Source organism: Oncorhynchus mykiss, chromosome 6, assembly GCF_057628025.1.
Source record: "Oncorhynchus mykiss isolate SJ-2025 chromosome 6, ASM5762802v1, whole genome shotgun sequence".
Lineage (NCBI taxonomy): Eukaryota > Metazoa > Chordata > Actinopteri > Salmoniformes > Salmonidae > Oncorhynchus > Oncorhynchus mykiss.
Window position 1 is genome coordinate 56,236,147 of NC_143027.1, and position 13,617 is coordinate 56,249,763.

General features: G+C 41.6%; 1 pseudogene across 1 annotated transcript; it reads right to left on the reverse strand.

The window, feature by feature from the left end:
• Window positions 1-10,346: 10,346 nt before the first annotated feature.
• LOC110526180 (ARL14 effector protein-like) lies at window positions 10,347-11,511 on the reverse strand (annotated as a pseudogene). Its single transcript, XR_016496769.1, has 4 exons — window positions 11,257-11,511; window positions 10,973-11,025; window positions 10,739-10,742; window positions 10,347-10,685 (listed from the first exon to the last, which is right to left on the reverse strand). The product of XR_016496769.1 is annotated as an ARL14 effector protein-like (transcript).
• Window positions 11,512-13,617: the final 2,106 nt, after the last annotated feature.

A 13,617-nucleotide genomic window follows, 5' to 3' on the forward strand; every position in this document is an offset into this window, starting at 1 on the left:
GGCCATCAGACTGCTAAACATCAATCACTAACTCAGAGAGGCTGCTGCCTACATTGAGACCCCAATCACTGGCCACTTTAATAAATGGATCACTAGTCACTTTATACTATGCACTCTAAATAATGCCACTTTAACCCCCAACAACAACTATTTTCCAGACGTCGATTAAGGCAGCCCCCTGCACCGGAAGTGGCCTCTCCCGTGGTGGAGGGGAGACTGACCAGCAGTTTAACAAACCATGGCTGCCGCAGAAATAGTTACTGTCACCGCAGGGTCACTAGACTATGGTGCATTTTTCTCAGTTGAAACCTGCAGGACTGACTTTACTGAATGCAGCAGAGCCTGGCCAGCTAGGGACATGGCTAACTTTCCCTACCATTGCTTCATTGGTAACATAAGCTCCAGATCTCTTTGCTCCAGTGCAAAGTGTACATTTTAGTAACAATTTATTTGACAGTCTGGTTAACAACATGTTTAGTTATCGTCCATCAGGAGACCTACAGACACTAGCCACCACCCTTCTTGGTTTGGTCCAACCAGTGGTGTAAAGCACTTACGTAAAAGTACTACTTAAGTAGTTATTTGGGTTATCTATACTTTACTCATTTATATGTTTGACAAGTTTTCCTCCACTACATTCCTAATGAAAGTAAGTTTTACTACATACATTTTCCCTGACACCCAAAAGTACTCATTACATTTACAATGCTTAGCAGGACAGAACCAATTCACAGACTTATAAGGAGACCACCCCTGGTCAACCCTACAAATGCTTTGTTTCTAAATGACGTCTGAGTGTTGGAGTGTGCCCCTGGTCCTGGCTATCTGTAAATGAAAAAGAAAACAAGGAATGTAAGGAATGTGAAATGATTCATACTTTTACTTTTGATAGATAAGTGTATTTCAAACCAAATACTTCTATACTTTTTCTCAAGTAGCATTTTGCTGGGTGACTTTCATTTTTACTTGAGTCTTTTTCTATTAAGGTGTTAACTTTTACTCAAGTATGACAATTGGATACTTTTCCCAACACTGGATTTATCTTCAAGTGTGAGCATGGTTGGTGAAGGTGTCAGAAATGATCAAATATATGTGTTTCCCATGCGTTGGCAGTGTTACATGTTGTTTCTAGTGGGAGCACACACATCGCTGATGCATTTAAGCCATTCTGCCTTGTGTTTTGACACAGATAGTCTAAAGGTGTGAGCTTGCTCCTCTTGTGTGGGTGAATTGACCTTGAGTTACAGACCTGAGCCTGTCCACGTACCAAAGGAGCTAAACCACTATATTTACACTTAGACAGACAGGTAAGACAAATCTCACTATTCCAAGGCAACAGAGCTTAAACGATTTGAGTCCACCCCCGTGTAAGGTATAAGAAAGGTCCTTGTCGGATTAAAGCAATCATATATGGAGCAATACCCTTATGATAATATCTATACGTGCAGAGGATAACAGAGCTGGGGCAACCCTTCTTGGTCACTAAATCAAAAGGGAGAACAGGTGAGCATGTTGACTTTGCAGACTCTTGTGTTCATTGCTGATTTCATTGACTATCTCTGCCTCTAAATTTCATTCCTTAGCGTGTGTGTGTAAACTAGTGTATATCTGAATGGCATGCGTGTTACCCCTGAATATTTCTGTTTGACTGTAATTTTTGTATTTGTCATGCTCAAAATAGATGATATAACTTGTGGAGAGGTAGAACTTGATCTGGAAGGGTTCCAAGGCAGTGTGATCTTTTCAATGTGACTAAACTGAATAGAAGAAAAATACAGGACAACTGCCATTGATAAATTGATAGTGTAATGTTTATTTGAATTCTAATGGTTTTATATTGTGTGAATGTTAAATTGTTACTGTTGTTGAAAAGTTGAAAGACTTTCATGAGATTTGATTTTGAGATGTACTGTACAAATGTAATCTCTTAATTGTCTCCCCTTTTCACCTTCTAATTTGCTTGGGAACTGTAGCATTTTATAATGCAATAATATAATAATACAATAACAACAATACATTTTTCCTCATTTCAAAAGACTCCGTGTAGCACAGATTATTTGATAACTAATTGACGATTTAATCTGAACATTTCATGTAATCTAATTCAACATCATTTTGGTGATACATTTCTCCTCCCTTCTTCCCTCCCCTGGACGCCTGCATTGACTTACATCAAATTACTTTTTATAGATGATCTTATCTTGTCCACCGCACAGTGACAATAGCCTTAAGCTGTCACTCTTTGCACCCTTCACCCTGGCCACAAACATCTAAGAGGGCTATGTTGATGTAGAATAATCTATTCTCTTAATGAGTGAAGTAGCTTCCAACGAAACCTACTATTGGTTTTGGCTCATGACCAAACAGAAAATGACTCATCTGACTTTGTCTGTATTCTTCATGTGATTTGATTAGAATCTCTCTTTGCGCATCTGAATATCTCAGATTTTGATGGCATTATCTCTGACAAACATCTTTAACAGAGCCACAGCAATGTCCCCCGAGCGGTTGTGAATCACTGATTGAAATGGTAGATAAAGGCCATCATTTTAGATGTCCATTTGGGAGACCAAGAGGGAATGTTATGTGGTCTGAGAAAATCTAATTTAGGAAACCTGCCACTATGGCCATAATCATATTCAGGTTATAATAGAAGTGATACAACAGGTGAAATACGTTTGTCTGGTGCTATGGCAAATGTGGCACACATAACCCTATATGCCACCCTTCATATAGGATGACATTTCCTTAATGATTTGGTGTGCCCTTATAAAGAGAGTCTGAAGGCCTCATAAGATAAACGTTGTTTAAAGTGTGACCTAACATGCTGACCAGACCGCTTGGGCACATCCGCATGCACCATTGCACGCATGTTGATTTTGTCCACCCACACCAGATGCGATCAGGACATGCAGGTTGAAATATCAAAACGAACTCTGAACCAACCACATTGTGGAAGCATTATGTACTGCACCCACTTAAGGAAGCTGCAGCTGGTCATCATGGCAACACTGTGGATGACACCAGTGAGGGCGGGGACAGACTGCAGACGTGGCAGCCGACTAAACAACATGAGTCACGGAAACATCACCATCACCATCTGCGCTGGCCTGTGCGAAACAACGGTAGCGAAATAGGGATAGACAGTACTTATTTAGGGTTGTGTGTTTATTAGGTACCAAACTGGACAAGACTGACTGAAACAGGGAGGGCCTACCTGGACATATTTTTATTTTCTGATACAAAAAGATCTCTGTTGAGTGCCCTAATGAACACAACACTGTTGTTTATCAAAGAAGGTTACAATTGTTTTTCATTACATTGAGTTATATTATGTTGCATGTGAGCTGTTGTGTAATATATTGTAGTGCAGCCATGCTACAGTGTCTGCTGTTTAATTTAATTGTCTAGGACTATGTGCTAATTGAGCTAAATCATTAATTATACTATTTGATGTTGCACTAGCACCGTTTGGTAAATACTGAACAAAAATATAAACACAACATGCAACATTTTCTAAGATTTTACTGAGTTACAGTTCATATGAGGAAATCAGTCAATTGAAATACATTCAATAGGAACCTAATCTATGGATTTCACATGCCTGGGTAAGGCATAGGCCCACCCACTGGGGAGCCAGACCCAGCCAATCAGAATGAGATTTTCCTCACAAAAGGGCCTTATAACAAACAGAAATATGCTGTCACACAATGGCGCCGACGGAGATGGCAGCATCCCGACTAGCTCTTGAGCAACTCTGCAGTATTTTGTTTGTTTATGTACAATTTTTTTTAAACATTATTAGCTCAGGAATTGTTTTGTGTCATTACATACAGCCGGGAAGAACTATTGGATATTAGAGCAGCGGCAACTCAACAGAACATCCAGCATCACGACCAGGATTACGACTTCCCTGGAGCGGATCCTTTGTTGGCTCTCCCGAGAGCAATCACACTTATTCCAGAGGCTGACCCAAAACAACACCGGCGAAGGAGAGGTACTAGAGGCGGTCTTCTGGTCCGACTCAGGAAGCGTGCACACCACCCACCGCTCCCGAGTATTTTACTGGATAATAAAATTGATGAGCTCAAGGCGAGAGTTGCTTTTCAGAGGGACACCAGGAATTGTAACATATTCCGCTTTACGGAAACATGGCTCTCTCAAGATATACTGTCTGACTCTGTAAAGCCAGTTGGGTTCTCAGTACATTACGACAACAGGAACAAACATCTCTCCGGGAAGCAGAAGGGTAGAGGTATATCTTTTATGATTAACAACTTATGGTGTAACTGTGATAACATACAGGAACTCAAGTCCTTCTGTTCACCCGACCTAGAATATCTCACAATGAAATGCCGACCTTACTATCTCCTGAGATGATTTATGTCAATAATAGCCATAGCGGTCTACACCCCCCCCCCCCCCCCCAAGCGAATACCACGACAGCCCTCAAAGAACTTCACTGTGGATAGATGGGAGCCGTGGATAGATGGGAGCATTCGCGCAAAGCTCAAAGCACAAACTACTACATTTAACCAGGGCAAGACGACTGGGAATATAGAAGAATACAAATAGTGTAGTTACTCACTCTGGAAAGTAATCAAGCAGGCTAAACGTCGGTATAGGGACAAAGTTGAGTCCCAGTTCAACTGTGGCAGGGTCTACAGAGAATCACGGATAATAAAAGGAAAACCAGCCATGTCTCGGACACCGACGTCTTGCTTCCGGACAGGCTGAACACCTTTGCTCGCTTTGAGGATAATACAGTGCCACCGATGCGGCCCGCTACCAAGGACTGTGGGCTCTCCTTCTCCACAGCCGACGTGAGTTACAGGCTGACGACACTGCTCGCGTCGAATACTCGAGTGTTGCAAAATAAATTTAGACATGTTATTCAGTTATTGCGGCAACGAGCGTCTGCATTGCCAAGGGCTAAAATAGACACAGATCGCGCTGCAAATCCTGCCTCTCCCATCTCATTGGTTTGTAGAAGGGAGGTACCCACGTCCCATCTCCTCATTGGTTATACCCACGTGGGTGACTGAAAGACGAACGAGGTCAGTGGTGGTAATGCACCTAATTTATGAAAGTTGCCAATCGCAATATAAAGAGAAGAAAAAGCCTGGAAGGAAGAGAAATTACTAGAAACGATTCGGTTGACCGTTTTATGTGTGGATTAATTGGCGGAGTAGAGGACCTTGTGCATTTCAGGTAAAATAACAACTCAATGCTTGTATCCTAGGACAAATCAGCTAGCAACAGCAAGCTAGCTAAATAGGACAAATTAGCTAGCAAGTGCCAGCTAGCTAGCTAAATGCCATAAATGTTTAATGCTTTTCGACCTGTCCCCAAATTAATATAATTGGTTCAGAGTTTGTTTTGATATTTTAACCTGCGTGTCGTGATCGCGTTTGGTAGTGGGGGAACAAAATACATTTATGCACGATGGCGCACTCGCGCAGCAGGTTTGGGTTCCGTGTAAGACATTAAAGAGTGTTAACCCTCGCATGGCTGACAGCCCAGATGGTATCCCTAGCCGTGTCCTAAGAGCATGCGCAGACCAGCTGGCTGGTGTGTTCACAGATATATTCAAATCTCTCCCTATCCCAGTCTGTTGTCCCCACATGCTATGAGATAGGGACAATGGTGGCTAAGAAAGCAAAGGTAATTTAACTAAATGACTATCGCCCCATATCACTCACCTCTGTCATCATGAAGTGCTTTGAGAGACTATTTAAGTATCACATCACCTTCACCTTACCTGCCACCCTAGACCCTCTTCAATTTACTTACCGCCCAAAAAGATCCACAGGCGATGCAAATTGCCACCACACTGCCCTGTCCCATCTCGACAAGAGGCATACCTATGTAAGAATTATGTTTGACTATAGCTCAGAATTCAACACCATAGTACCCTCCAAGCACATAATCAAGGTTGAGGCCCTGGGCGTGAACCCCGCCCTGTGCAACTGGGTCCTGGACTTCCTGATGGGTCACCCCCAGGTGGTGAAGGTAGGAAACAACACCTCCTCTTCGTTGATCCTCAACACCGGGGCTCCACAAGGGTGCATGCTCAGCCCCCTCCAGTACTCCGTGTTCACCCATGACTGCGTGGCCAAGCACGCCAACTCAATCATCAAGTGTGCAGATGACACAACAGTAGTAGGCTTGATTACCAACAACGATGAGACAGCTTACAGGGAGGAGGTAAGGGCTCTGGGAGTGTGGTGCCAGGAAAATAACCTCTCACTCAACATCAACAAAACTAAGGAGATTATAGTGGACTTCAGGAAACCGCAGAGGGAGCATCCCCCATCCACATCGATGGGACTGCCGTGGAGAAGGTGGAAAGCTTCAAGTTCCTTAGCGTACACATCACTGACAAACTGAAATGGTCCACCCACACAGACAGTGTGTTGAAGAAGGCGCAACAGTGCCTCTTTAACCTCAGGAGGCTAAAGAAATGTGGCTTAACACCTAAAACCCTCACAAACTTTTACAGATGCACAATTGAGAGGATCCTCTCGGGCTGTACCACAGGCTGGTACGGCAACTGCACCGCCCACGACCGCAAATCTCTCCAGAGGGTGCTTAACGCACTACCAGGGGCAAAATTCCCACCCTCCTGGACATCTACAACACACACTTTTTGAAAGGCCAAAAAGATCATCAAGGACATCAACCACCCGAGCCAGAAGGCGAGGTCAGTACAGGTGCATCAAAGCTGGAACCGAGAAACTGAAAAACAGCTTCGATCTCAAGGCCATCAGACTGCTAAACAGCAATCACTACCGGCTACCTATAGACATAGATTAGGATTCAATGGCCATTTTAAGGAAATTAAACACTGGTCACTTTAATAATTTCTCTGTATCTTGCATTTCTCATGTCATATGTGTAAACTGTACTCTATGCTATTCCACGGTATCTTAGTCGCTTTCATTGTTTTGGAATATTGCATCACCCATCTCATATGTATATATACTGTACTCTATACTATGCCACTGTGTCTTAGTCCAATGCCGCTCTGACATATGTATGTATATTCTTAATCCATTCCTTAATTAGATGTACGTGTATTTTGGGTATACAGTTGAAGTCAGAAGTTTACATACACCTTAGCCAAATACATTTAAACTCAGTTTCTCACAATTCCTGACATTTAATCCTATTAAAAATTCCCTTTCTTAGGTCAGTTAGGATTACCACATAATTTTAAGAATGTGAAATGGCAGAATAATAGTAGAGAATTATTTATTTCAGCTTTTATTTCTTTCATCACATTCCCAGTGGGTCAGAAGTTTACATACACTCAATTAGTATTTGGTAGCATTGCCTTTATATTGTTTATCTTGGGTCAAACGTTTCAGGTAGCCTTCCACAAGCTTCCCACAATAAATTGGGTGAATTTTGGCCAATTCCTGCTGACAGAGCTGATATAACGGAGTCCGGTTTGTAAGGCCTCCTTTCTCGCACATGCTTTTTCTGTTCTGCCCACAAATGTTCAATAGGATTGAGGTCAGGGCTTTGTGATGGCTACTCCAATACCTTGACCTTGTTGTCCTTAAGCCATTTTGCCACAACTTTAGAAGTATGCTTGGGGTCATTGTCCATTTGGAAGACCCATTTGCGACCAAGCTTTAACTTCCTGACTGATGTTTTGAGAGGTTGATTCAATATATCCACATAATTGTCCTACCTCATACCTTTTTTTCCAGAGGTCTTGGCTGATTTCTTTTGATTTTCCCATGATGTCAAGCAAAAAGGCACTGAGTTTGAAGGTAGGCCTTGAAATACATCCGTAGGCACACCTCCAATTGACTCAAATGATGTCAATTAGCCTATCAGAAGCTTCTAAAGCCATGACATAATTTTCTGGAATTTTCCAAGCTGTTTCAAAGGCATAGTCAACTTAGTGTATGCTAATTTCTGACCCACTAGAATTGCGATACAGTGAATTATAAGTAAAATAATCTGTAAACAATTGTTGGAAAAATTACTTGTGTCATGCACAACGTAGATGTCCTGACTTGCCAAAACTATAGTTTGTTTATAAGAAATTTGTGGAGTGGTTGAAAAACTAGTTTTAATGACTCCAACCTAAATGTATGTGAACTTCCAACTTCAACTGTTTGTTGTGAAACTGTTAGATATCACTTGTTAGATATTACTGCACTGTCGGAGCTAGGGGCACAAGCATTTCACTACACCCGCAATAACACCTGCTAAACACGTGTATTTGATCAGTAAAATTTGATTTGAAATACTCCTTTGCCTCCCACCCCCACAGATGATCCTGCAGGTGAAGAAGCAGGATGTGGAGATCCTGAGCTGGCATGGTTACACATGGTCTGCTGTTGTGAGGCCGGTTAGACGTACTGCCAAATTCTCTAAAACGATGGAGGCGGCTTATGGTAGAGAAATTAACATTCAGTTCTCTGGCAACAATCCTGCAGTCAGCATGCCAATTGCACACTCACTCATAACTTGAGACATCTGTGGCATTGTGTTGACAAAACTGCATATTTTAAAGTGGCCTTAATGCCCCCAGCACAAGGTGCACTTGTGTAATGATCATGCTATTTAATCAGCTTCTTGAAATGCCACACCGATCAGGTGGATTTATCTCGGGGAAAGGAGAAATGCTTACTAACAGGGATGCAAAACAAAAAGTGTGCTTAAAATTAGAGCAAAATAAGCTTTTTGTGTGTATGGAACGTTTTTTTTTTTATTTCAGCTCATGAAACCAACACCTTACAAGTTGCGTTTATATGTGTTCTGTGTAGCTCACAATGGCAGCAGAAGAGTAGCACAATGAATCATGCAATAAAAAAAAAATGTTTTCATTAACCGAATTGCAGACCGGTTTGAGCTGTCTTGCCAAGTCCTATGGTTATTGCCATGCCATTAGTTGACTATACATCACAACAGATCTGGGACCAGGCCAGTGTTTCAACTTACTGGTATGAATGCGGTCATTGACAGGATCTGAACTATCAGAGCAAATGTTTGCCACGCTCCCAGGGGGTGTGTAACTTCAAGGAGTGGTCCTACAAGGTCGACCTGAAAGGCTGTCCATCTGGGGCCATCCCCTACATCATACCTGTTGCCAAAAGCTGACTGCATCAAATGCAAGACAGACAACTCCAACTATGATCTCATAAGCATTGCAACACCCAGCTGTGTAGTTAACCCACTAGAAGCGTAATACTGTAGAGTTGAACTGTGGCTGCTCCTCCAACACCCTATGTAAAGCAACAGTTGGACTAATTTATGATACTGTTGCCATCATTGATGTGCTCACACAATAAAACACTTAAGTCAAAGTATTTGCTTTTAAATACTCAAGTATCAAAAGTAAATGTAATTGCTACAATACACTTAAGTATCAAGTAACAGTATAAATAAGACAATTTTATTAAACAAACCAGAGCCGCGTGTTCTTTTTTAATTTATTGATACCCAGGGGCACAGTCCAACACTAAGATATAATTTACAAACGAAGCATGTGCTTAGTGAGTCCGCCATATCAGAGGCAGTAGGGATGTTCTCTTGATAAATGTGTGAATTAGACCATTTTTTTTCCTGTTACACATTCAAAAAGTAACAAGTACTTTTGGGTGTCAAGGAAAATGTATAAAGTACATGATTTTATTTAGCAATGTAGTGAAGTAAAAGTAGTCAAGATATAGTAAAGTACAGAACAAAAGAAAACTAAAGCAGTACTTCCCAGTATTTTTACACCACTGTGACTATGGGTCATTTATCACTACCCATAAATAAACCTAATATGTCACAGAAAATAATTTTGAAATTGCACAAAACACCCTTTATTGGAGCTCATCTGTGGTAAAGCAGCACACTAGTTTTAGCCGCTTAACACCTCGTGGACATTTGAAGAAATTGATGCAAAACCACACATACAATACTGAAGAAGCCACCAGTCACATCACCGATAATTATTCTAAACATTTTAATAATGATTTAAGACCAATGTAATTGACAGCTGTGGGCACAAAACAAATATGTAAATCACTAATCAAAACAAGTGGAAAATTGCAAAAACCATAATGCAGAATGTCAGAAAACGAAACATAGAAAATTCCTCACGCATGCATACTTTCGAAAAAGGTCAAAACAAATCTCTGTCATATACCTTTTTTCCCCCTTGCATGAGTTCATGTAGCGAGGCACCGGTGAAGTGTATGTGCATACACTTTCTTGAATTGAACCTCTGTACAGGAATTAAACTACATATGCAGTGTCTATAACACCTGGTTGAAACCATTGTGGGAGTATTATTTCTTATTCATTTACTCTTGATACATAATCAAATCAAGTTTCTCTTTTGGCAACTTCAGACCATTTCTTATTCTCGCTCTACAGAAAAAGAAAAAAATATATATATATATATATATTATTGATCTCAACAACAGTCATAATTGAAGGTCTAAGTGTGGGGGAGACTAGCCAGCGTACTTGTTGCGGATGATCTCGCCCCTGCCTCAACCTGCTCGTAGAGCCACTTGCGGTCACAGCGGCACTCCACGCCACACCTGCGAGAGCTGCACTCGGGGCAGGGGTAGAAGCAGCCCATGCAGTCCGCGTCCAGGCAGTCACATGTCCTTGCCGCAGGAGAGCAGGCGCCCTTTGCTGTCATACACTTTGCTCTTCGCCCCTATAGTCTGCAAATACACAAAAACGGGAATGTATGACAGCCCTGTCCGTTTTCTCTGACCTGCCTCCTGCAAGTAACTAAATTCTGCGTCTTGCACCATTTACAGAATGACATTACTTTCTGCTGGATTACCTTCTCCCTTACACTCATTTTCACTGATTAGTCTCTCCAGTAAAAAAGGCAACAATTTGAAACGCAATAATGAAAACAAGCAAACATTGCAGCCTTTGAAGAAAGTAGCAGAGCAGTGCACCAATGCAGTGATGGATTCTGGAAACATGTGTCCACTCTTACCGGTCAGTGTTTGAGGAGACTCCTCCTCGTTGTCTTCTGCCATCACCTCTTCCCTGCAAAAACAAAAAAAAGAACTGAGTGAATGTTGATGACAGGGCGAAGTATGCTCTTGTGCATGTGAAAAAAGCCCCTGAAAAACAGCACTTAACTGTGCAAAAATTCGCAAACTCCCTATATGCAGCAACAGGATTTACACTAACATTAATTTAAACATCATTTAGGGGTGATTTACCCAAAAAAGTAAAGTATGAAATGTACGCGAGCTGAGAAAACATGAGACGCACCTTGCCAGTATCCCGGGTACTCTGTCGTTTCTCTTTGGCCTTGCTCTTCTCCAGCGCCTTAGCCCTCTCCCTGATGGTGCCCCGAAGCGATTAGCCGCATTTGTGTCTTTGGTCATTATCCCCCTTTTTCGTAATTCAGGCTGCAATGTTTTTAACGTGCATCTTATAGTCTAGTTGAATAAAAAATAAAAAATAAAAGACAGTAGGCAAAAATCGATGGAGCAACTATGAAACCACCTTCGATGAATCAGCACTGAAAATGGTGGGCACTGCATCTTCCCTAAGAAACTGTTTGCCATTGTAGTCTCGGAAACAATCTGGGTTAAAATGCTCTGAGCAGAGGCAAGTGTTAGGTGTAGGGATGAAGTTTTTCATCCCCAAACTTTGTACCCAATGGTTGGCAAGCTGAGGTTTACACTGATGGGGAACCTAAGAACAACAGGACAAGAAACACTGCTTAACACAAGCAAGCGCAGCTGACACATGCATACATGCATTCCCTCTCGCACGTATAAACACACCTAATTTAGCTAGCTTGCTAACTAGACTCAACAGCGACTATCTAGTTAGCTGGCTAACAACATTTGAAGAAAGAGTTTGCTAACGATAGTTTGAAGTCCTTTACTCCTTACCTGTAAAATCTTATTTCAGACCCTTTGATAAACTTGTTGGTGCAGCCGTTTACTGCACAGGTGACAGGCATGATGAACCTCCTGCTCGTATGGTCTGATGCCAATTTATTTAGTAACAATACAAACTTTCAGAAGCGCGCTTCCACAACTCCTGTGATTCTTCTTATATTATATAATAGCGGTCTGCAAACAAACGTTTGCCGCCACCTACTGTGCTGGAGTGTGTAGTCAATCACGGTTTACAACATTAGCGCCACAAGTCTAAATCCTCTTACCTAACTCAGTACTTCTGATAAAATAAAAAAGAGCCCTACGGACTTCCAATAGACCCTTCCCAATCACCAAAATTCCTTCCAAACCCCACCAACCTCAATGACCCTACACTTCAATCTTTCCCTCTCGTCAACATACTTACAACAATATAACACATGCTCCACTATTTCATGACCATACACTCCTGAGACAAACCATTCACATGCTTGCCAACCAGCTGTAATGACGAGTGCAATGTCCTGGAGCAAACACCTCCTCTTCCTTCCTAATCAGACTTATGAATCTTGGTCCACCGACCTTTCTTTGGAGGGCATATTCTGTAAATGCCGGCTCTTGGGCTCAGAGTCCCATCACTTCTGCCACACATCTATCAAAATGGCTCTAATCTTACATTTCGCCTCACCTCTAACCAGTGGAACATTAGTATCAATTATATCTTGTTTTAAAGCACTTTTGGCTAACTGGTCTACAATTTCATTCTCTTCCACACCTGAAAGAGCTGGGACACAGCAGAATCTCACTACCACACCCAGTCTCTCAATTCTGCATAATAATCTTATTACTTCCAATAGTAGGCCACTCCTATTATATTTTCCAGATGATAAACAATTCAATACAGACAGGAAATCTGAGCCCACCATAATTCTGACAAGTTGTATGTCCTCCACCCACTAGAGGGCAACTACTATCGCCAACAGTTCAACTGAGTATGCTGACAATTTGTCTATTAGTCTTCAACATATCTGCACATCAAATTCAGGAACGTAAACACCCGCTCCTGAGCGACCCACTATCTGGGTCCTTGGATCCATCTGTGAAAAGTGCAAAAAAATGCATAAAATCTTCTACCAATGTACTTGTCAATCAGTTTCACTATATCACTGACTTCTGACCAATCTTTCCTTTTCTCTACCAAGGTTGGATCAACAACAGGATCTGGGAGTAACCATGGAGGAACATTCTCTATCACCACAGAAGGGCCAACCTCAAACCACTCTCATCTGCAAGCATTTCCAATTACGTATCCTTAAAAACATATATAAAACTATGTACTGGATTCTGTCCAGCCTCTGAAGCCAAGTCTTCGCTGCTGTTTCATAAACTATACACCAGTAATCAATTGTCGTCCTGATCGGAGCTCTATAAAATATCCATCAACGATTGTTTGCACCCTACTCATAACCATACACCGAACGCATAAGATTCACCACCTTCTTACACTTTGTTTCAAAATGTATGACATGCTCTTCCCATGTATATCGCTCATTGAACCATAGACCTAAATATTTGTACTTAAAAACCCTCCCCATAAGCTGTCCATACAGAAACAACGGTATATTATCAGCAACTTTCTTCTTCGAGAAGAACATACAGCAAGATTTCACCGCTGACATTTTAAAAATGAACCATCTTTCAACATCCATCATAGCTTGTTGAATAGATTTGGTCACATGAG